The following is a 22014-nucleotide window of genomic DNA, read 5'->3' on the forward strand; positions in this document are numbered from 1 at the left end:
AACTGACTCCAAACTCCAACAGATAAAAGAGATGAAAACGGTAATATGGGGAACCTAGAACCCTCCGCATTCCAGCCTTCCCCATCTCCTCTGAAGGAGTTGGAATTACTGTTTGCTCAGTTGGCCACAGAGCTGAGCTGGACTACAGCAACCATCTAGCACAGCACATCCCAAACCGGATACCACAGACCACCAGAGCTTCAAGACATTAACAGATATCACCTGAAAAAATAATAATAATGGAGGGGAGGTGTCTGTGATCAAATACCTTAGGAAAACAGCACCCGTGCTCTCCCACTCTTAGATATTAAAGGCTCTGGGATGCCCTGTAGTTAAACAAAATACATATTGTTTAACCTAATACTTACATTTATTTGCCTAAGGAACTGTTTTTGTAAGGAACATCCGTCATCCAGGGGACCCAATTTGGAAATCCCAATTCCCTCCTGTGAAAGATGAGAAAGTAGGCATTCGGGAGATGATGTCAAGGTCATGAAGTACCTACCATCTGCCAATGCTTCCCCGACTCCCCTTGACACACCCGGGCTCCCTTGACGGGGGCTATTTCCAGCATGCTGACAGCTTCTCACCCCCAGGGTGTCATGTTCCCATAACTGTCGAAGAACTTCCTCTGGTCCTCTGGTCCCATGGACGCTTGCTCTGGGTGCAGTCCCGGGTACAGGGGAATGGTAAGACTCAGTGCGTAAATGCCCACGTTTCCCATCCCCCCATGTGGGTGGGTTCCACGAGGATCCTCAGCGGGTCACCCGTGGGACCGAGCCCTGGTTGCCCACCCCGAAGACCTGCTATGGGTGCCCCTCTTACTGGTTTCCTCCCTTCCCTGCCCCTAACCCTACTTCCAGGCACCGGTGCTTCCCAAGATCGCCTTCCTGATGAGTTCTTATCTCAAGGCCTGCTTTCGGCAAATGCAAGCGAAGAGTTACTCACGGAGCAAGGTAGGGATAATGATCTAGATTAAAGTCGAGAGCAAACTAAATAGATGACTTTCTTTAAGACTTCATTTTTTAGGGCGCCTGGGTGGCTCAGTTGGTTAAGCGACTGCCTTCGGCTCAGGTCATGATCCTGGAGTCCCGGGATCGAGTCCCGCATCGGGCTCCCCGCTCAGCGGGGAGTCTGCTTCTCCCTCTGACCCTCCTCCTTCTAGTGCTCTGTATCTCTCATTCTCTCTCTCTCTCAAATAAATAAATAAAATCTTTAAAAAAAATAAAAAATAAAAAAAAGACTTCATTTTTTAGAGCAGTTTTAGGTTCTAGAAAAATTGAGGGGAAGGTACAAAGGTTTCCATATATCCCCTGCCCCGCACATGCACGGCATCCCCCTTTAGGAATATCCCCTCTCCAACAAGGGTTCATTTGTTCAAATCAGTGAACCTCTACTGATGTGTCATTATCACCCAAAGTCCATGGTTTATGCTAGGGTTCAATCTTGGTGTGGCTCCTTCTATTGTATTTGGACAAATGTACAGTGACATGTATCCATCGTCATATCACACAGACTATTTTCAACTGCCTTAAAAAGTCCTCTGTGCTAATGATGTGGTTTTGATAAACAAAATCAGATTCAAGCTCAAGATGCCAAATTTTAAGCAGACATAAACATTTCCTCCTGAGACAAGCGGCTAAATTCTACTGTCAAAATCAAAAAAGCTTAAGCTTTTTCTTCCTTCTGATCTTAAAAATAATTTTTTTTTTTTTGAGAAATAAGGCTGTGTTCGAGATAAAACATTTTGCCTTATCTTCAGAAAGTAAGCAGGGCTTCTCCATCTTGGTACCCTCTGGTGAAAGGTCACAGACAAATAATATGTCACGTTGCTAGAATGTTCTTTGAGAGCTAAGAAGGAAACAGAAATGCCTAAGAAAGTTGAACTCAGGAATTTCTGAACAGGCGGCACATCTGAGGTGGCTCCAGGCTGCCAATTTTTTTTTTTTTTCAAAAACAGTGAATAACTTTGCTCAAGAAATTAGCTGTCGATAGCAGGGGTATGAAAACTGAGCTAGAGTTCTCACTTTGGCCAAGGATCTCAAACTGTTTTGCAGATATTTGGGGCTCAGTAAAATCTAACACATTTTCCTCAGCAACTTCTTTTCCCCTTTAATTTCCAAACCCTGAAATTATAAGGAAATTTTAATATGTGTTTTTTAAATGCAAGTTGATACAAAGCAGGCAGAAATGCATTTTCTGATGATTCTTTTAAAGGCAGGATTTTCAAGAAACTGCACGTGATTTTGGTTGATGCAGTTTTCCTTGTATTTGAATTTTGCATACTTCTGCATGTGGGGCGGAGGGGGAGAACGATGAAGTTTGGAATCTCAAGGGAGAAGCTTCCACTTTCCCCGAAGGAGGGAATCTGTGGGAATTTCGGGCAACCTGGCCTTACAAAGTTAGGAAGGGGACAAATACCTACAAAGGTAGAGAAAGTGCTCTTCCCTTTTACCTTAAAGGACACTGAGGATGTTGAAGGCCAGTTGGACATCCGTCAGGAAAGACATCACAAATAGACTAATAAGTCGTTAGAATCCATCTGCTCAACTCTGAGTGTTTTAAGAACTGGCTGGACCCAGGGTTGCGTGCTGCAAAACACAAATGCATCTGACTGCTCCTTATCAAAAGTCACGTTTGTCCGAAAATCCGTTCCCGGAAGTATTACTCTCGTGCCCTATGAGGGCATGACTGGTCACTCCTCCTTAATTGCCTCCTTAATCCTCAGCCCTTGTCATGCCCGTTGCCAGAAACTTCCCACTGTCCTGTGGTCTGACCTCAATCCTAGACAAATGACCACACCATCTGACTCTCCCCTTGCTTAGCTCTGAAACCAGATTCAGCTCTGAAGGGTGAAGAGTCTGTCTGAAGATGTTGTTCTCCATCTTCCTTGACCTTATACTGTGGAATTCCTACTAGTGGAAGACATCAGCTCTTCTGGACATTTCCAGCTCTGATGCCTTCGACCAAGTTCCTTCTCCATAAACCTCCTGCTTTCTCCATACAGTGCTCTCCTATCCCTTCAGAGGCAAAGCACTCCCTGGAGATTACAGAGGAGGTCTCCTACAAAGAATGCTTTAAGAGAGTGATAGAAAGGTCCCCTTTGACCCACCATGACTCCCTCCAAAGCCTGTCACAGGACCAAAAAAAAACCCAAAAATCATTTGACTCTTTCCTCTGCATTAAAACATGGAAAACAACGGTCTCGAGAGATGGGGAACACGGGATGTTGTTATCGACCACATGCACACTGGCTAAAATGAACTTCTCCAATTTGTTCTGGTCACCAACAAGGCTGATAAAAGGGATCATGGACACAAGATACTCGTTTAGAGATCTCATGAAGAAAGATGCCTGGAGCCCAAGGAGTTGAGCAATCAAAATATTGTTCCTTTGTTACAGGAATAATGGGGATGGGGGGAAGCAGACATTAGGAAACAAGGCAAGGGTACTATATGCCCAGAAGTAGAACAAAACCCCAAGGAGAAGACTCAGGTAGGAAAAGATGATGAACATGATGGTGAAGACAAGGGTGGAAATTATCACTCGGTGAGAAGACACTGTGTTGAGCGTTTGGCACACACGACCTTATTTGATTTTCCTAGGCCCTATATCAGGTAGATATTTTCATTTCCACTTTACAGATGAGGATCCTGAGGCTTTTCCCTGACTTTACTCACACAGCTAGTAAGTGGCAGACTGTGGCTTTAAGCCCAGAGTCCCCTCCAAAGGTCATAACCATTCCACTTGGTCAATCATCTTCCTAATAATGCATTAGTTGTTTTACAGTTAGGGAACACGTGTGTGGTTTTGTAGGCAAAAAGAAAAGAGAGAGAGGAAAAAAAATCCCACTAGATTTCCCAGATTAGAGGTTGACCTGAGCACCAGAAATGTCTGTGAACTAAATCGATGATTGCTCCTTGGCCTCACACACCACCATTCACCTAACATCTGTGGCTCCTGATTGCAGACTCAGAGGTATTGCAAGGGATCTATGTATCCATATGCACATCCAACCTCGTCAGCAGTCACAATACATCGTGCTCATACCAAGATATTTTTGTGATTGATGCTATACCAATTGTTTCACAAGTGTTACTGAATTTACAGTAGATATTTATCATTATGTATTTCCCAACCTAGGAATATTAAAAGCATAATTAGAATCATATGAGATGAATATTTTTGTTATTAAAAGGGGATTTTCGGTCCTGCAATCCACAGATTCTGTTCCTAGATATATACTCAACAGAAATGCATCAATGTGTTCATCAATAGACATTATACAAGAACGGTCACAGAAGCATGTTCATAATTTCCCAAAAGCGGAAACGAACCTAAATCCCAACAAGAACGCAGTGGATAAACACATTGTGGTACAGTCACTGAATACCATATAGCAGCAAATGTAAACAGATGCATGCAACAACAGGATGAATTGCACAAATGTGAAACAGAGCAAGGAAGCCAGAAACATACAAAGCTCCCTCTAAGCAATTCCACTTCCGTAACATTCAAAACCAGCACGACTAACCTATGCTGTGAGAAGTCAAGAGAAAGGTCACCTTGAGGAGAGTGAGTGGAAGTTGAGTGAGAGCGAGGCTTCTGGAGAGGCTTAGAATGTTGGGTTTCTTGATCTAGATGTTGGTTACATGGGTGCATTTAGTTTATGATAATCCCTTGAGCTGTGCATGTGATTTGATTTGTACGTGTTTTTAGATTTGTGTTATATTTTAATAAAACGTTCAAAAATCATGGGACAGGGGTCCATACCCAGAACACAAATGACCAACTACTCTAAGTAAAGGTTCATCCTAGCCGCCAGGCCAGATGCTTCTCCTTTGCCAAACCAGAATTTTTCTGCCTCCCCATTCTTGCCCAGGCCATCTCCCCAACTTCAAATCACCCACCCCATCCCTGTCTGTGAAAACCTTTTCCATCCTTTGAGACCCAGCCCAATAGCACCACCTCCAAGGAACCTTCTCCACTTCCCTGGCCAGAAGTGAATTCTTACCCACCCAAGCCCCAGAGTGCTCCAATACCATTTCTCTGCTCACAACTCTGAGGTTCTCGGAACTGAGAAGAGCACAGTAACTGCCAATGACGAGTCATCAATAAAGGTTTTCTGTCGTTATAATAATGCCCACATCTCAACCTCATAATGCAGTGATTTATGTTTGTCTTACTCCCTGCCCTCAAGAAGCTCACAGTCTTGGGAGAAAGAATGTCTACTCATCTTTGCATGGCCCACCATGCCCGACCCATGACCAGGTAGACAGCAGCTGCTCAGGTAATGCTTCTGAATGAAAACAAACGTCATCTCTAAAAAGAGCTCGCATTGACAGGGCAACCTTGAAGCTGTCAGCAGGTCTGTGTCACAAAACTATTCCTCCCCAGCTGCCAGTATTTTAATGGGTTTATACTAGACTAAAAGCCCCCTTGGGGGCCCAATGTATCTACATAGGCAAGAGTGTAAGCTTTACAATAAGAAAACTGAAGGCAGCTGAGATGTCTGGATCATAGTGATGAAAAGCTCAGCCTAATTCCAAGTCCCTTGGATCAACCTTGGCACAGGCTCCTACATACCAGGAAAAGGATCCAACAGTCAAATCAACATGGCGACATGCAGTGAAAAACGACAGAAGTGGCAGCAACAGGTCGGCCTTCAAGCCCATCTCAGCCTCATCCCCCAGGAAGAACGACGGCATTTCTGAATCATCCCTACCATGTCCTCAATCTGTCATTCTGCTTCCTTCCTTCCGTTTTCCTTCCCTGTTCTCAATCACCTGCACGCTGTCTGGGACAAATTCACAGTGAAATGATTTTTTTTTTTTTTTTAATCATCAGTGCAAGATGAACGGTGCTGGAGTGCTGAGATTCCTGAATTAATAATATTGCTGCCATCCATGATTTTAACTTTCTCTTTCCTGTTGGCAGAAGCCAAAACGTTAGGAGATATTTTCCAGCATCACAGTCAAACTGTGCATTTTTAGATTTGTGGGCAGGCTGAGTGATGTCCAGCCAGAGTCTGAGCCCTCGGTTCTACATTCCAATGTGATTCTCTCGCCACAGCAACATTTCTGGCCTTCCCCAAGTCACCGCTATGGAGAAAATGAAGCACATATTCAGGATTTAATTTAAGAATAACCCAGACAACCTAAGACCGGCAAGGCAGCTGGCGAAGTCAGCAGAGGGAAGAGCCGAGACTGGCAAGATGAACACAGTCAACACCTCCCATCAGGAAGACACTTACACCTGCATCAAGAATTCCAGTGGAAGTTGGAGTTTACAGGGCCCAGCAGCCTGAAGTGCCCATGTCTTTTCCTGCTTTTATTGCAATTACAAGGAAACAGAGCATTCAGATTACAATCGGCACGCTGGGACTAACCTACTTACGGTTCAGGTAAGTACCTGCATTCCATTTCCCGCAGAGGCCCGGCCCAAGGCTAGTTGGGGTTAGCATTCTTCCTTCAAAGCGCTGGCCACGATTGTAAATTTATCAATCACATGTGCGATCATACGTAGGATGTCTGTCTCTCCACGGAAACCGAAGTCCCACGAGGGAAAGGACTGAACCGATCTGGTTCCCGCCTGCACGCTAGGGTCACAGACCCCACAGGCTGCACTCGATAAACCCCGGTCGTAGTGAACTCTAGCTAGCTGACTACACCAATTGCTAGAACCAAACAACACAGCAACTCCCACCCACTATGGCAAAGAAAGGCAAGTGTTTTTCCTGAGTCCATAGAGAGGGTGAATCCATGATCAAATTCTCATTCCCTTCTCTTTCTGGGCCCCAAACTCCAGGACCCCAAACTGTCTCCTGTCCCTCATTTATGGCACCACCACCCTCCAGGTTATTCAGTTTCAAAGTCGAAGCAACATCACTGGGTCTGTCCTCTTTGTCAAGTCCCCTACTTCTGATTAATTGATTCTACCTCTAAAAATGTTCTCCCAGCTACCTGCCCCTCTCCTTCCACTGCTGCCCCCCAGCCCAGGATCTTGCTACCCGTCTCCCGGACATCTCACTGGCCTCTGACCTTGCGCTCTTTGTTTTAACCACATCCCTTCCCTTCTAGCTTGGTACTTTCAGATTGCCTCCTACTAGGAAAAGCTGTAGTGAATTCCTCATATTCAGCTATAACCCATAAATGTGACAGATTTCTTCCCACATGTTCTTCAGTGCTCGGCTGAAACCCCGCTTCATACAGGAAGCCTTTCCTAAATCTACTTCCACCTAGCAAAAGCAACCAAAAGCTTCCACCACATTTGGGGGGAGCTTTGTACATGTTCAACTTTATAAATTAGAAAGCATCTGCTTAGCTTGTTCCTATTAGTCTGGAAAGATCTTCCGGACATAATCTAGATCATATTGGTCTTTGTTTACCCGAAAATGCCAAACACTACGCCTGGCACATAGTAGCTTTTTGAAAACATTTCTTGAACTTAATCAGATTCATTCCTTCATTCATTCTTTCAAATGTGCTGTCTCTCTTTACCAACCCCCGCCTCAGCCCCGGGGATCATGAAACAGAACAATTGGGTGAATTTTGGCACAAGACTTTAACCCTTCCTTGACTTCACTTCCTCGCCTCAAAAAAACAAAAAAACAAAAAAACAAAAAAACAAAAAAAAACCATGCTGTGTCCCAAAGAAGATAACGCATATAAAGCACTTAGCCCAGCGTCAGGCACTGAGTATATGCTCAGTAAACGTGAACAGCATAGGATTAGTAGTATTGTCTCATTGTTCCATTGTTGGGCAGGAATGATTACTAAGCCATTCTTCCCAATTCTGAGTTCAACTCCGTCTCCTAACTCCTACCACTGACCATAGCTTCTCTGCCTGTGGGCAACAGGAATGAGATGACTCTGAAGCAGGCTCAGATACACTTTTAAAAGCCTGGTGCTCAGTCCCAGGCCTGAAATTAAAAAAAAAAAAAGGAAAACGGGTCAACTGGGGAGAGGGAGCTGGATTTCATTAATTCCATGGGTTTCTGAAAAGGGCTAAGGCTCTGTGAGTTGGTGTTCATTTTCTACCTTAGGAGTTTCACTCTGGGGGTCCAATATTCTGCTTAAATTTCACTTATTTCCTTTAGCTGGAGGATTTGGGTAAGCAAGGAAAATTCTGCACAATGACTTCACCACTGGCAGTAATTTGCCCTTGGCCAAACTGACTTGCAATTTCTCTGAGAGTATCAGAAGTTTCCAAATTAGCATAGGCCCTGTCTGACGCTGAGTAGGCTCCTTGGGGTGGGTCACGACCATGACTTGAGTCTAGCGCAAGAAGAATCCAGCTGCCGGGCAGAAGCGCGTGCGGGGCTGTCCTCATCTCCATGCCCCACCCCACGCCTGGCCCAATGCCTGCTGGGAACTGTGGCACCAAAGGACTGGTGTTCATTTCTCCACGTTCCCACACCCCCTTCGACTCTACTCTTCTACCTCCGGGTTCATTATTTTTTAATAAATGGCTTCCACTGACAGAAGGTGCCTTTCTTTCAGACACAGGCTCTCATTTCCCTCAGGGTGCTCTATAACCACCCCATTGCCCTCTAAGGTTGCAAAGACCAACCTCTGCGGACAGCCTTCCACAGCCACACGGAGGGATCAGGGCCACCGACACTGTAAGCTTATCTTTAGAATTCTGCAACGGTTTCCAGAAATGCCAATAAGAGACTTTAACTCTCCAGTGGTTGCAGCGACTTATTTTCAACTAGTGAATTTGGAACAATCCCGAATTTTCTTCAACTCATGCACCCAAGGGGAAATGAATTATGTAGACTTTGTCAAAAATTCATCCCACGCAGTGGGATGGCAGCAGTAGTCTCCTAACTGATCCTGCGTCTCGACTCTTGTCCTCCATCACCTCTTCTCTACCAGATCCCAGAGGGAGGTTTTTTTTTTAATGTTAAGTCATAATGTCTTGCAACCCTGCTTTAAAATGTTCCATAGCTTCAACTGTACTCAGAATGAAATCACGGACTTCAAAGCCTTATCTACTTCGGCTTCTACTATTTTTCCACTCCCTCACACCATCCTGCTCTTTGCTCACCACACACAAGCAAACAGGACCCCTTCCAGTCCCTCAAATGTGTGGAGTTTGTCCTGGCTAAGGGCTCAAAGGTTTTGTCTTCACTCTTCCTTCCACCTAGACTATTCCTTCCCAAGTTCTAAAGAGATGGCTCAGTCTCATCTTTTTCACTCAGCTTACATTCAGTTTTCTTTGAGAATCCTAAAGAAGAACCCCCTTCCTCTGCAAATCCACTCTTTAAATAATTCAGCTTGTGTTTTTGTTGTGTTGTTGTTTTTATGTCAGCCTTCCTAGGATTGCCATCATTTATATAGTCGATGGCCCCAATTCTAAATAAACGAAAAGGCTAATGAGAAGAGAGTCTATGCATGTAGACTTGCGCAGCATTGCCCAGTATGGGGCCAGGTGGGAGGTACATCGATCCTATAGTAACTGAACTAGTGTGGATTGTGTATAAAATTACCTTCATAACAGCCATGGAGCCATCGCCAGGGAGAAGTATGAAGAAGAGGGAATACTCCCCTCTCTTTAGCAACATTTTGTTCACCTTATAACAAGGAAATCCTACCCATGATGGAGCTTCTCGCTGCCATTGGAAGAGCCGAGGTTGATGTGATTGCAACAACAGATTGCTTCTCTAGTATTCCAGTGTTCTTCTAGGATTGAATTACCAGCCTCCTTCGTACTCCTTAGATGCTGCAAAGCAAAAAAATTAATCAGAAGAGGAATTTCTCCGTGATCACTGTCCACTGTGGTTTCCCTCATAAGACAGACACTTGAGACAGGAACTTCTCTCTCAGAGGTAAACGAATAAGCCTGTGGCTCATAAAGTTAGCAAGAGGCACGTCTGAGCGTCGCAAGGCCTAGGACTGGAAATAAAACAAAAATAAAAGTAAAAATAAAGTAACAAACATAGTAGCAATATTAGCGAATCCTAACACTTAGTGAGTGTGTAGTACATCCATTTTCCATTTAAATCCCAGGTCAGTTGTTTGAAGATGTTGATGTTATCTGTCCATTTTACAGGTGAGAAAACTGGGGCACAAAGTGATTAAATAAACTAGCCCAAGGGCATTCGGGCAGGGAGTGGTGCATCAGGATTTGAATTCAGGAAATCTGACTTCTGCATCTTCGTTCTTAACCACTTACGGCCCCTCTGTGGGCCAGAGAGACTTGGGCGTCAGCACCTCACAAACAGCGGTGACAACACCCAAGTACCCAGAATCCCAAAGGGAGAGGGTTTGCAGGAGTGGCTATGTAAGGCCTCGGGCACCTTGAGGAAATCACGAGAGACAGAGCGGTGAGGTCGGTCCCCAGGCACCTGTGCAACACAATCTCACACAAGTTCCAGAAATGCCTGCTTCATCTCCCCTCTCTTGCACTGGGCAGATGTGTACCTAACGCTTATCTGCGCTGCTTCAGGAGGCTCCCCACCACCGGCTTCTTCTCTTTCATCATGCAGCCAACCCTCACTCCAAATCTGGTCCTCATCACACTGACTCCCCTTCTCCCCATTACCTACTGAACCACCTGGATTTGAGCCCCAGCTTTGCCACTCACCCTGCAGGGGAAACTTGGTCACGTCACTAGCACTCATCTTTGGTCAGGTGCCTTCTTCTTATAAATGGGACTAACATAACTTTCCCATAATGCTCTTCTGACGACCTAGTTCACAGTGACGGCTCCAAATATGATAGCTGTGGGGAAAACTGAAGCCCTCAGCATTTAAGACTTTCTACGTGCATGGCTCCTACCAACATTTCCAAGTTTACCCCATATTGATGCCCTTCAACAAATAAATACCCCTACCTCTGAGGTCATCTTCTCTCCTCTAGATCAGCATCCCCCTAGGGGTGGTCCTGGACCCTCTGTATCAGATTCATCTGACCTGCCCTCCAAATCCAGATTCCCAGGCCCCACCTTTGGCCTTGTTCATCAGAATCTCTCGAGATGGACCTTGACTGGCTTCATTTTTAATGCCTGCTCCCCAGGCAACACTTGCAAACACTGGGGTTGAGTCCCACTGCCCTGTCTATGACAATGTTCCCTCTGCCTGAGACGACTTTCGGCTCGCATGCTTGTCTCCCAAACTTCACCGATAATTTAAAGCCTGACTTAAACGTCTCCTCCTTCATAAAACCACTCCAGGTCCCTCCCTCCAGAAATAATCTGTCCCTGCTTTGAGTTATCATGGCACTTACTTATATACTGGCAACTCGCCCTAACAATTCCAGGCTCCTTGAGGTGAGAGTCAGTACGTAATTCATATTAATATCCACCACATCATAGACATCTGTCACAGGGCTTTGCACAGAACAGGTGCTCAGTGAAAATGAATCTAGCGGGTAGGATGAAGTCCCACCACAATATTTTTAAACTATCTTGATAAACCACCTGTATTAAAGGAATAACCAATTCATTTGAAGAAGAGGAGGAGAAAATTTGACCCGGCCGACTTTATGCTCCCTCTCTGCGCTCCTCTCTGATTCCTGCTGCTGTCAGGATCACACCTTTAATCCTTGGCCCACATCTTGTGAGGGGGGATACGTGGAAACCCTTCAGCACTTCCCTTTAGCTCAGGGAGGACTGGCTGACAACGTTAGGTAATTTCTCTATTTAAAAGTAAGCAAAAAAAGGAAATCAATGTAACTATAATAAACCTGGGTGGCTCAGTCGTTAGGCGTCTTGCCTTCGGCTCAGGTCGTCATCCCGGGGTCCTGGGATCGAGCCCCGCATCGGGCTCCCTGCTCGGCGGGCAGCCTGCTTCTCCCGCTCCCACTCCCCCTGCCTGTGTTCCCTCTCTCGCTGTGTCTCTCTCGGTCAAATGAATAAATAAAATCTTTCAAAAAAAAAATAACTATAATAAACCATGTAAAATCGTCACGTTTCCCGGATACGGGTTCCTGTTTAGCCCAGAGGGCTGGGCTAGTTTCTCCGGTGTCCCAGCCAGCTCCTGGCTCTGTGAGTTCTGCAGGTTGGCGGCCGGTCTCCTTAAGGCTGAGCAGACTCCCTTCCTAAAGCGCTACAGTATCTTTTACTCCTATGCCTTAGCGCAGGCTGCTACCACAGAACCCCATAGACGGGGGGCTTACACAACAGCCATTTATCTCGCACGGTTCTGAAGGCTAAAGTCTGAGATCAGGGTGCTGGCGTGCTCGAGTTCTGGGTGAGGACACTTCTCCTGGATTATACAGCGCTCAGCAGCTTGCCGTACCTTCCTATGACTGAGAGGGAGAGGAAGAGGGAGAGATCGTCTCTCTCCTGGTTCTCCTTAGAAGGGCATTAATTCCATTCATGGGGCTCTACTCCCATGACCTAATTACCCCCCGAAGGCCTCGCCTCCAAATACTATCATATTGCAGATTTGGGCTTCAAGGTCTGAATTTGGGGGAGACAATTAATCTGTAACACCCCACCCATCCATGATCTCTGTACAAGTCCCTCCTAGATTTTGTTGAAAGGGCTATGCCTTATCTCCAGGTAGTGGCAAGCAAGATGGCAGCGACTATGCCAGTGGAACTCCAGAGCCAACAATGGAAGCTCCTTTCAGTAAGGCAAGAGCAGCAATAATCATTTCCACCCACACTCTCCTCACTCGCCGCGTTCCGGCCTTGTCACTCACCCCGCAGTTCTCGAAACGCACCAGGCTGTTTCCCATCTCCACCTTTGCTTGGGCAATTCCCCCTGCCTGTTACGCTCTTCCCTTATTCGTGTGAAGGTATGAACTTGCTGTAAAAATCATCTTTCCTTTAAACTTCAGCTTAAATATTTCCACAGAGGGACCTTCCACACCTGTATTTTTTAATTTTTTTTTAAAAGATTTATTTATTTATTTTGAGAGAGTGAGAATGAGAGAGAGAGAGAGTACATGAGATGGGGGAGGGTTAGAGGGAGAAGCAGGCTCCTCGCTGAGCAGGGAGCCCGATGCGGGACTCGATCCCGGAACTCCGGGATCATGACCTGAGCCGAAGGCAGTCACTTAACCGACTGAGCCACCCAGGCGCCCTGTATTTTTTAATTAAAGTAACCTCCTTCCCCAGTTCCTTTCTATTCTAGCCCCTTATTTATTTCCTTCCCAACATGTACCACAATCTGTAATTCTTCTATTCATTTCTCTCTGTGCTTGTTCACTACTCCTGACACAGAGTAGCAGCTCAGTAAATATTTGTTGAATGATTGGATAAAATAAGTATGCAATATATAATCACAGGAAAAAGAAAGAAAGGCATACAAGTACATCAAAATCTTTCGTTCATATACAATGTCATGATGAGGAAATAATCACTTACGATTTAATTTTGCAACAATATAGGATTTCAACATTAGCTCTGTGATTTAAGTTATTATTTTGCTGCTAAAAGGAATAAGTCCTCCTTATCCTGGTTTATGATTTACCATAATACTAATTCTATAGACTCTGAATAATAAATCTCATTTCTCCCGATGGAACTCAACTCCTACAGACTAAAAGTTGACATCCTTATGAGACATCAACAAAGAAAAGACAATTTGAAGAAGCAGATGTGGCTATTTTAGAAGAAAAAAAGTCTACATTCTGTTTTAACTTTGCAAGTCTCAAAGAATTCTTTCATGACAATACACTGAGAACTACTTCATGAAAATAAATAGCCACAGAGGAATATGGATTTAATTGCCTGAATTGCTGCATTAGCTAAAATAAAACAGCTGTGATCACATTCTGGGGCAAAAACCATTGTTCAACAAAGAGTTCTATTAAAGATCACCCCAGTGATGAGTCTGGCTTTCTAAAATCAGGCATTCCACTTCCTGGACCACCCATTGTTCTTAGGGTAACAGCGATTCCAATTTGGGGGGCATCTGGGTGGGAGAAATGTTGTCTGTGCCATAGGGCACAGAACTGCTTGATAGGTTTTTCTCTTTCCCTCAAATACACAGCTCAAGTTACTCAAAATTACTCAGCAAAACAAATTCCTTTCATATTTCTATATTCCCAAGACACAGGAAAGGTGCTGGGCTGGCGGCTGGGGCTTTTTGAGTTCCAATCCACTAACAGATGAAATGAGAAGCAGCCTATGTCCAAATTCTTCCTAAGGAACCTCTCTGAACAGACCTCAGTCCCTGGGAAAATGAGTCTCCAAGGTGGTGGGTTTTGATATTTCTTAGGATCAGAAACCACCTTGAGATCATGAAAAAGCCAGAGAACCCTGCACAGAAATCCACAGATATGTATTAACACCAAGCTTGCTGCTCAGCCTCCAGGGAAGTAGCTCTGCAAACACCCTAAGTCACCCATGGACCACAAATGCAGACCTCTTATTCTAAAATGCAGCAGCAGGGCTGGAGATGGGAAAGCCAAGCATTCAAATGATAGCTGGTTGTTTACCAACCACCACATGTATCTACTTGAACTCTGCCACACACCAGTCTCACCTCTGACCCTTCCACAGGTCCCGTTTGCAGACCTTGAAACATGTGATCAACGTCAAAGCAAGACATTAAAAGAAGAGAAAGTCTGAGGGGAAAGAGAGCAAAAGATCTATTAAGCAGAAGCTCAAATTCTTAAATTTCTAATATTCTCTCCAGTCCTACATTGCCCAGAGTCTGTTCCACTGACCTCACCAGCCAGTTGTTATCATAGGTAAGTGTGCCTAAAAGCCAACCTGGGAAGTTACCTTAAAATGCAGATTTCCAAGTCTAACCAGCTCCTGCTTCAAATGGATTCTGTGATTTTTATTAAACACTCCGGGCGATTCTGAAGCTGGTGGCCATTTCAACCACAATTTTGATGGTTTCGTTTTTTTTCCTCAGTCTCTAAGAAATCTCAGTATTTGGGGATCCAAAGCACACACCCCCTTCCTCTTATCTCTGGAAACTTCCCGAATACCTTTGATCCCATCAGGAGTACCAGACATGCTGCCATTCCTTCCTGGCCTACACCCCTCCTCAGTGGGGCATTCAGGGAAGAGATGTAGTGAGAGGTTTCCAGATGAGTCGGTTCCTGAGAATTGCCCACCTAGTGATCTCAATTGATTCATAGCCTTAAAAGACTCAAGGGTGGGACACGAGGGGAGAAGGTGGGGGTGAGGAGTGGCAAGACCTTTCCCATGGCGGTGGCTCACCCTCCCTGCTCACCTCTCCTGCCCACTCTCTCTAGGGCATCTCCCTAAGGATTCTCCCCCTAACCCCTGACAAACGATCCTCCCATTTTGAATTCCTATTTCATTTAGTTTAACTGTTTCATGTGAACCACGAAGTAGAAATAATGCTCCCCCTTGTTCTCTCATGGTTTATTACCTGCCTCCTGGATCTCTAGTTCTCTGAGAGCGAGCACATGCCTAAATGCCTCTGTTGTCCCACACAACATGTAGTCCCACACAACATACAGCACCTGTCACTTTTGCCTGCCCAGCATCTATTCCCCACGCCCTGCTTCCGATTCTTTTCTGGTAACCGCATCTCAGTTCCCCTTTGAAGAACTACCCTCCTCCAGCCTACGTCTATTTGCTTCAGAGAAAAAGCTAACTCCACATCCTGAGTCCCAGAGGGCACCTGTTCAAGGTTGAGCTAATCAGCAAAGCCCATTTCCCGGGAACAACAACTGGTTCATGGTTGTCACATGACCCAAGATGGGCCAATGAGAGTCAGTCCTGGAACTACTGCAAGTAGAACAAGGAAGTGAATGGTCTTCTCCTCTGAGGTTGCTAGGGCTGGTGGGTCCTCACCAGCCATCTTGTCTCCACTAGAGGAAGAGTTGCTCAAGAATGGAGCCACACAGATGCAGGCAGGGCTGAGGGATACCAGGCCCATGACTAAGTCCTAGAGACCTGGTTCATGGATTCATTCAAGTCGGAAGCTAGACCTACCTCCTGAACTTTTTAGTTATCCATAGTATACAGTTAATACTATCACATAATATTTAAACAAAATGGAGTGTGTTTCTATCACTTCAACCAAAAAGATGCACATTTATTTAACGCTTAATAGATATTGATTGGTTGAGTTAATAGTCATTTTTAGACTTGGGAAATGTTGGATATATTGTATCCTTCAAGTCTACAAAGTATCTTTTTCTGCAGAACAAGGTCAGTTGCTTAAATTCGACCTTTGGCAAATAAGACTGATATGGTCCTAAAACTATGGCATTTGGTATCAAACCACTGAATTTGGATCCCAGCTCTTCACTTACAAATTACGTGACCTTGGGCAAATTACTTAGAAATTACCAAACAGGAGAAGATTGCAGTAAAAAAAAAAAAATGTGCATTGTTATTGGAAGATCATTTTTGTGTAGATGATGGATGAAAGGGGGAGAGTCGAAGACAGGAAAGCAATATCAAGATCAGACAACAGAGGATAAGCGCTTCGAGTCAGGTAGCGTCACTCGGGATACAAAGCAGAGGGCAGATTGCAAAAAGTGCAGTAAGACCCAGTAGGAAACTGAATGTGGGCTGTGAGAAAAAAAGGGAAGAGCCAAAGTTCCTGAAAACTAGTTCAATTGTTTTTTATTTTGAAACCCTAAAACAGAGAAATGTGGTGCCAGGTGGTGGTGCTGCTCTTAAATTCTAGTTTGTCCATGGAGTTATTTTAAACACCACATTCAGTTTTCAGGGTAGATCTATAGCTTCCTCCCTCTTGAAGAAACTGAGCAACTTCTCACTTCTGGGAGATCCTTCCAGCAGGTGATACTTTCATGGCTTTGACTTAAAGGGGAGTTCGCAAAGTGTTAAAGGAGTCCAACCAGTGTTATATTAGGTGGTTTTAGGTGGATTACAGAATGACTAGCTGCACACAGACAAGACGCTAAATAACTCTGGATCACACTGGGAGAAAGCTGTTCCCTTTCAGCCTTCTTGATTATTTTGTCAAAGAAAAAAAAAAATCCCACACGGGGCCTAAAACATCTTTAACACCTCTTTCTAGCACTTGCTAATCGCCTTGTTTAACAGAGAGCATGTCTTGGGCTTAAAACCTTCAAGAGGCCATAATATCTAGCTAGAGTTAAGTAATACTGCTGTGCCTTTGTTGAATTTATTTTTACACATGCTTTCTTTTAATGGCAAGTGGAATTTATTCTCCACTTGTAGTTTATGTCTGGACATCTCTTTTTAAGATAAACGTATTTAAAAAAAAAGACTATTAAAAGGTAACTAAAGAAATGTGGTACGTAGCTATGGCAGGAATTGGGAAAAGGATCTGGCCCCCTCTGGGGTCAGCGGTCCTAAAACATCATCAACGGTGGCACTATGACAAAAGTCTGCTTAGGAGATGGAGCACTCAGAACATCTTTAAAAGTATATATACCATGTTTATTTTGCTTAACGTAATACCCTCTAGTTCCATCCACGTCGTTAAAAATGGAAAGATTTCGGTTTTTTGGTGGCTGTGTAATATTCCATTGTGTGTGTGTGTATGTGGGTGTGTATCACATCTTTAACATAATAAAATAAAATTAATTTTTAAAAAAAAGTATATATACCATGCAGCTGAAAGCTTACAGTGAGTAAATGTGCCTGCTCTGTGGACAGGTACCACCAGGCCAGAAGCACAGGACGCACCTGCCCTGCAGGGCAAGAATCTCTCAGTACCTGTAGAACCCAGTCCTCTCATTTAACCTATGTGTGTGGGGGTGTGCGCGCGCGCGCGTGTGTGTGCGGTATCCTGGAAGCCCCCGGGGAATCCAGCTCAATCCCCTAAATAACTCCTTTCTATAAACAACTCAGGAGTTTGGTTCGCTTTTGTTACGAATAAACAGGCTCAGCCCCGCCGCTTGGAAATGCTCCTGTTCCCAGACGCGCTCGGCTCGGCTGCGCTTCCTACCGCCGCATCAGCCTTCCCGGCCCCGCGGCCACGCTTCTGCGGAACACTCATTCACGCGGGCCGCAGGGACATCTCCGCCACTCGCACAGCAAACCATCTGGCATAGGGATGTTTAATTTCGCAAGCCATCTTTTGTTTACTGGGTCGACTTTTCAAGGGGAAAAAAAAAACACACCTCTGGCCGCCGGGGAGCCGTCCAACGCTACCAAACGGCTCCCCCTAGTGGTCTTTAGTGGCCTTTCGAAGGGATTTGTAAATCATTCAGAGCTGGAAGCACAAAGAGCATCCAGGCCTGCAGGTTTGGAGGGTCACTGTCAAAAAAGGACACTAAAAAACAGCAGTAAATAGTAAATTGCCAACCGCGTGCAGTTCCTGCCTCCTATATCCCTTTATTTTGCCAGTGAAAATCATTAGAAAATAAATATCATTTGACATCGCTTGAAACTCGTAAAAAGCAACCAAGATGTTCTTCAGGAGGTGAACAGATAAACTCTGGTCCATGCAGACAATGGATGCACTAAATATATTCAGCACTAAAAAGAAATGAGCTGTTAAGCATGGAAAGACACGGTGGAAACTTCAATGCTTATTACTAACTGAAAGAAGTCAATCTGAAGGGGCGCCTGGGTGGCTCAGTTGGTTGCGCGACTGCTTTCGGCTCAGGTCATGATCCTGGAGTCCAAGGGACTCAGGATCGAGTCCCGCATCAGGCTCCCTGCTCGGCGGGGAGCCTGCTTCTCCCTCTGGCCCTCTTCCCTCTCATGCTCTCTGTCTCTCATTCTCTCTCTCTCAAATAAATAAATAAAATCTTTAAAAAAAAAAGTCAATCTGAAAAGTGATTCCAATTATCCACCATTCTGGAAAAGGCCAAACTATGGAGAAAACAAGATCAGTGGTTGCCAAGGGCTGGTGGAAGGGAGGGGTCAAAAGGTAGAGCACAGAGGATTTTTATGGCAGTGAAACTATTCTCTATGATACTATAATGATGGCTACGCATCATTATCCATTTGTCCAAGCCCACAGAATGTATAATACCAAGAGTGGCCCCCAAGGTAAATTATGGACTTTGGGTGGTCATATGTCAGTGCAGTTTCATGGATTATAATAAATTTATCATTCTGGTGGGCGATGTTGATATGGGCGAGACTATACAAGTAGGGGGCGGGTGTATGTGGGAAATCTCTGTACTTTCAGCTCAATTTTGCTCTGAACCTAAAAGGGCTCTAAAAAATAAAGTCTATTTTTAAAAATAAAAAATACATAAGTGAATAAATAAAATCCAGGGTGAATCCTGTTCTGGACATGTCGATCAATAACTAATTAGAAAGATGTAGACCCTTCCTCCTCCAAGCGTGGTCTGGGACCACCAGCATCAGCACCACCTGGGAGTTTATTAGTTTATTAGAAATTCAGAGTCTCGGGCCCCACCCCAGAACTGCCGAATCAGAATCTGCATTTTAACCAGATCTTGGAGCGATTAATATTTAAAGCCTAAGATGCACTGGTGTAGAATGCATGCTCCCTGCCTTTGAGGTGCTTCCAGCCCTATTAAAACATTTGGAGGGAAAGTGTCTTTGGTATAGTTTGCAATGGAAAGAAAAGCAAAGAAAAGATAACGGTAATGAATTTCACACTTTTGATTTCACTTCTTAGTTCCTTTACCCACAGGTTTTTCCCACCTGAGATGTCTTTACCTCTTCTCCATTATATACACTTCTTGCTGAACATGGTTCAGTAAGAACCACTGGGAACTTACCATGTGTCTGGCAAGTGAGAGATACAAGGCATAGACCCTTTTCTTTTTTAAAGATTTTTATTTATTTATTTGAGAGAGAGAGAATGAGAGACAGAGAGCATGAGAGGGAGGAGAGTCAGTGGGAGAAGCAGACTCCCTGCTGAGCAGGGAGCCCGATGCGGGACTCGATCCTGGGGCTCCAGGATCATGACCTGAGCCGAAGGCAGTCGCTTAACCAACTGAGCCACCCAGGCGCCCCATAGACCCTTTTCTTAAAAAGCATACAGAAGGGGCACCTGGGTGGCTCAGTCAGTTAAGCGTCTGCCTTCAGCTCGGGTCAGGATCCTGGGGTCCTGGGATCAAGCCCCGTATCAGGTTCCCTGCTCAGCGGGGAGCCTGCTTCTCCCTCCCCCACGCCCTTGTTTGTGTTCCTGCTCTCACTCTCTCTCTCTCTCTGTCAAATAAATAAATAAAATCTTTATTTAAAAAAAGCATACAGAAAAGTTAACAGGGAATTACAGTTTTGTCTGGCTCCTCTGTTAGATTACATATGATAACAGGATTGAGCACAGGGGCTCCTCCTAAAGGGGGTAAAAGAAAGTAATGAACCACATTTTGGGGGGGCATCCATCACATGCCAGGCACTATTAGTTATCTCATTTATTTCTCACAATGATTTCACAAGAGGAGAATTCTTTTCCTCCTTTACCCGATAGAGAAACTGAGTCACTATGTAGTTCAGTAACTTGCCAAAGGTCTCACAGCTGAAAGCAGCCACAAAAAGGTTACCCCACTTCAAGTAAGGGCAGTCCTTGAAAACTAGAACCAAGTATTTCTTTATTTAACCATCTTAGGCTCAGTACCTAACATAATATCTGGCAAATAATAGATGTTGAATAAATAGTTGTTTGACATTTGAGTAAATGAATGAGTATCCACATTGTCAAGGTGGAGCGAGAATGACCCATTTGCCTATATGCTCTTTTTTTTTTTTCCTTGCCTAGTATCAGGCCTTGAAAACAAGGAAAACTACAACTATCCTTTTCAGTCATTTACTATGGGCAAGACACTTTAAATCTATTTGAAATCTGTTGCTAAAAAAAGAAGTAATGTACGTGAAGTAACCTGCCCAAAGTCACATTGTGAACAGACAGCATTTGCTAAATGCTTGCTTATGAATAACTGAGTGAGTGAATACACAAACTTACAAAGCCCAACAAGAGTCATACTGAAATCCCTCTAGGCCTCTGTGGCCTTGAACATGAATACATATCCCTCAGTTTTATGACTCGAGATGGTTTGCCCCAACTTAGAAAGGCTCATAAGAGATTTTTAAATATGAAATCCTGGAATAGAAACAAGACAAAAGCTCTACTGACAAAAAAGTAAATTGCTCAGGTTACAACCATAAGTTAGATTTGAAAACACTGAAGACACACCTGCCCTCAGGCTCCCTGTTCATCTGTAGTTTGGCCAAAGATCCTCCAAAAGCACCACAAAACCTGATTAATTTGAAATAGATGAACGTCTATGTTCTTGGACCATATGACATTTCAGGCCAATTATCCAACCTTCCAAGCTCAAGAAAACACAAGGACACACACTATGTATTTGGCCACATGCTTTGCTCTCAACTTTTAAACCCCTATGTATATTTTAATGGCAATTTAATCCATATGGTTCAGATTATTTGCATTAGATTCATCAGAAGCAATTCTGAAAGAAGCTATACTCTAATAACTTCCTCCGTGTGCTGTGCTAGACTTGAACTCCTCCATGGGTTCCTCCAGCAGAGTCTGCTGGGTGGAATTTGTATTAATAAGGGCAACATGCACATTAAGAGCTGGGACCCGAGAGCAAATCCCCAGTCTCGTGGTCATCTCACTTTGTGTGTGTGTGTGTGTGTGTGTGTGTGTGTGTGTGTGTGTGTGTGTGACTTTGGATTTGCTTTCCTTGTCTGAAAATGGGTAATGTAGCTTTTTATTCTGTTACTATTTAGCCTATTATTACTACTGCGGGGCAAGAAAAGGAAGGACAGATACTGGGAGACAAATAGCTCTCTCTGCCACGGAGTCAGAGTGGAAGGTCAAAAATACCATCTGCGGGTGGCTGAGGCCATTTTAAGGAGTTACTCAGTTTCCCTGATTATCTTCAATGTACATGGGAGGTATACACGTTAGGAAACTTCTGTTTGTTTTTCTCCTGTTACAAAAAAAAAAAAAAAATACCATCTGGATCTAGGATGCCTACCAAATGGAGATCTTTAAATAATGGAATGTGGTTTGAGAAGACTGCATCTTTAACTGTGCACTCGGCCGCCTCCACATTCGGTTTGCTTCTAAATCCCATAAATATATGCTGCATAAAACACTAAATAAATGTTTATTCTAATTATTGTACAAAAGTGACCGCCAATCTCTTTTCTCCAGTCTCACCAGAATTGTACCCAT

The 22014-nt window shown here is 44.3% G+C and overlaps 1 long non-coding RNA gene across 1 annotated transcript in view; it reads right to left on the reverse strand.

Moving 5' to 3' along the window:
• Positions 1–22014, reverse strand: part of LOC141370810 (uncharacterized) — a 90748-nt gene that overhangs the window by 29481 nt on the left and 39253 nt on the right. Inside the window, exon 4 of the long non-coding RNA XR_012375198.1 lies at positions 9578–9726. This is a non-coding gene — a long non-coding RNA (uncharacterized lncRNA). The remainder of the gene's footprint in view (positions 1–9577; positions 9727–22014) is intronic.

Source organism: Callorhinus ursinus, unplaced genomic scaffold (assembly GCF_003265705.2).
Source record: "Callorhinus ursinus isolate GAN/ISIS: 27379988/994484 unplaced genomic scaffold, GSC_fseal_2.0 scaffold46, whole genome shotgun sequence".
Classification (NCBI taxonomy): Eukaryota; Metazoa; Chordata; class Mammalia; order Carnivora; family Otariidae; genus Callorhinus; species Callorhinus ursinus.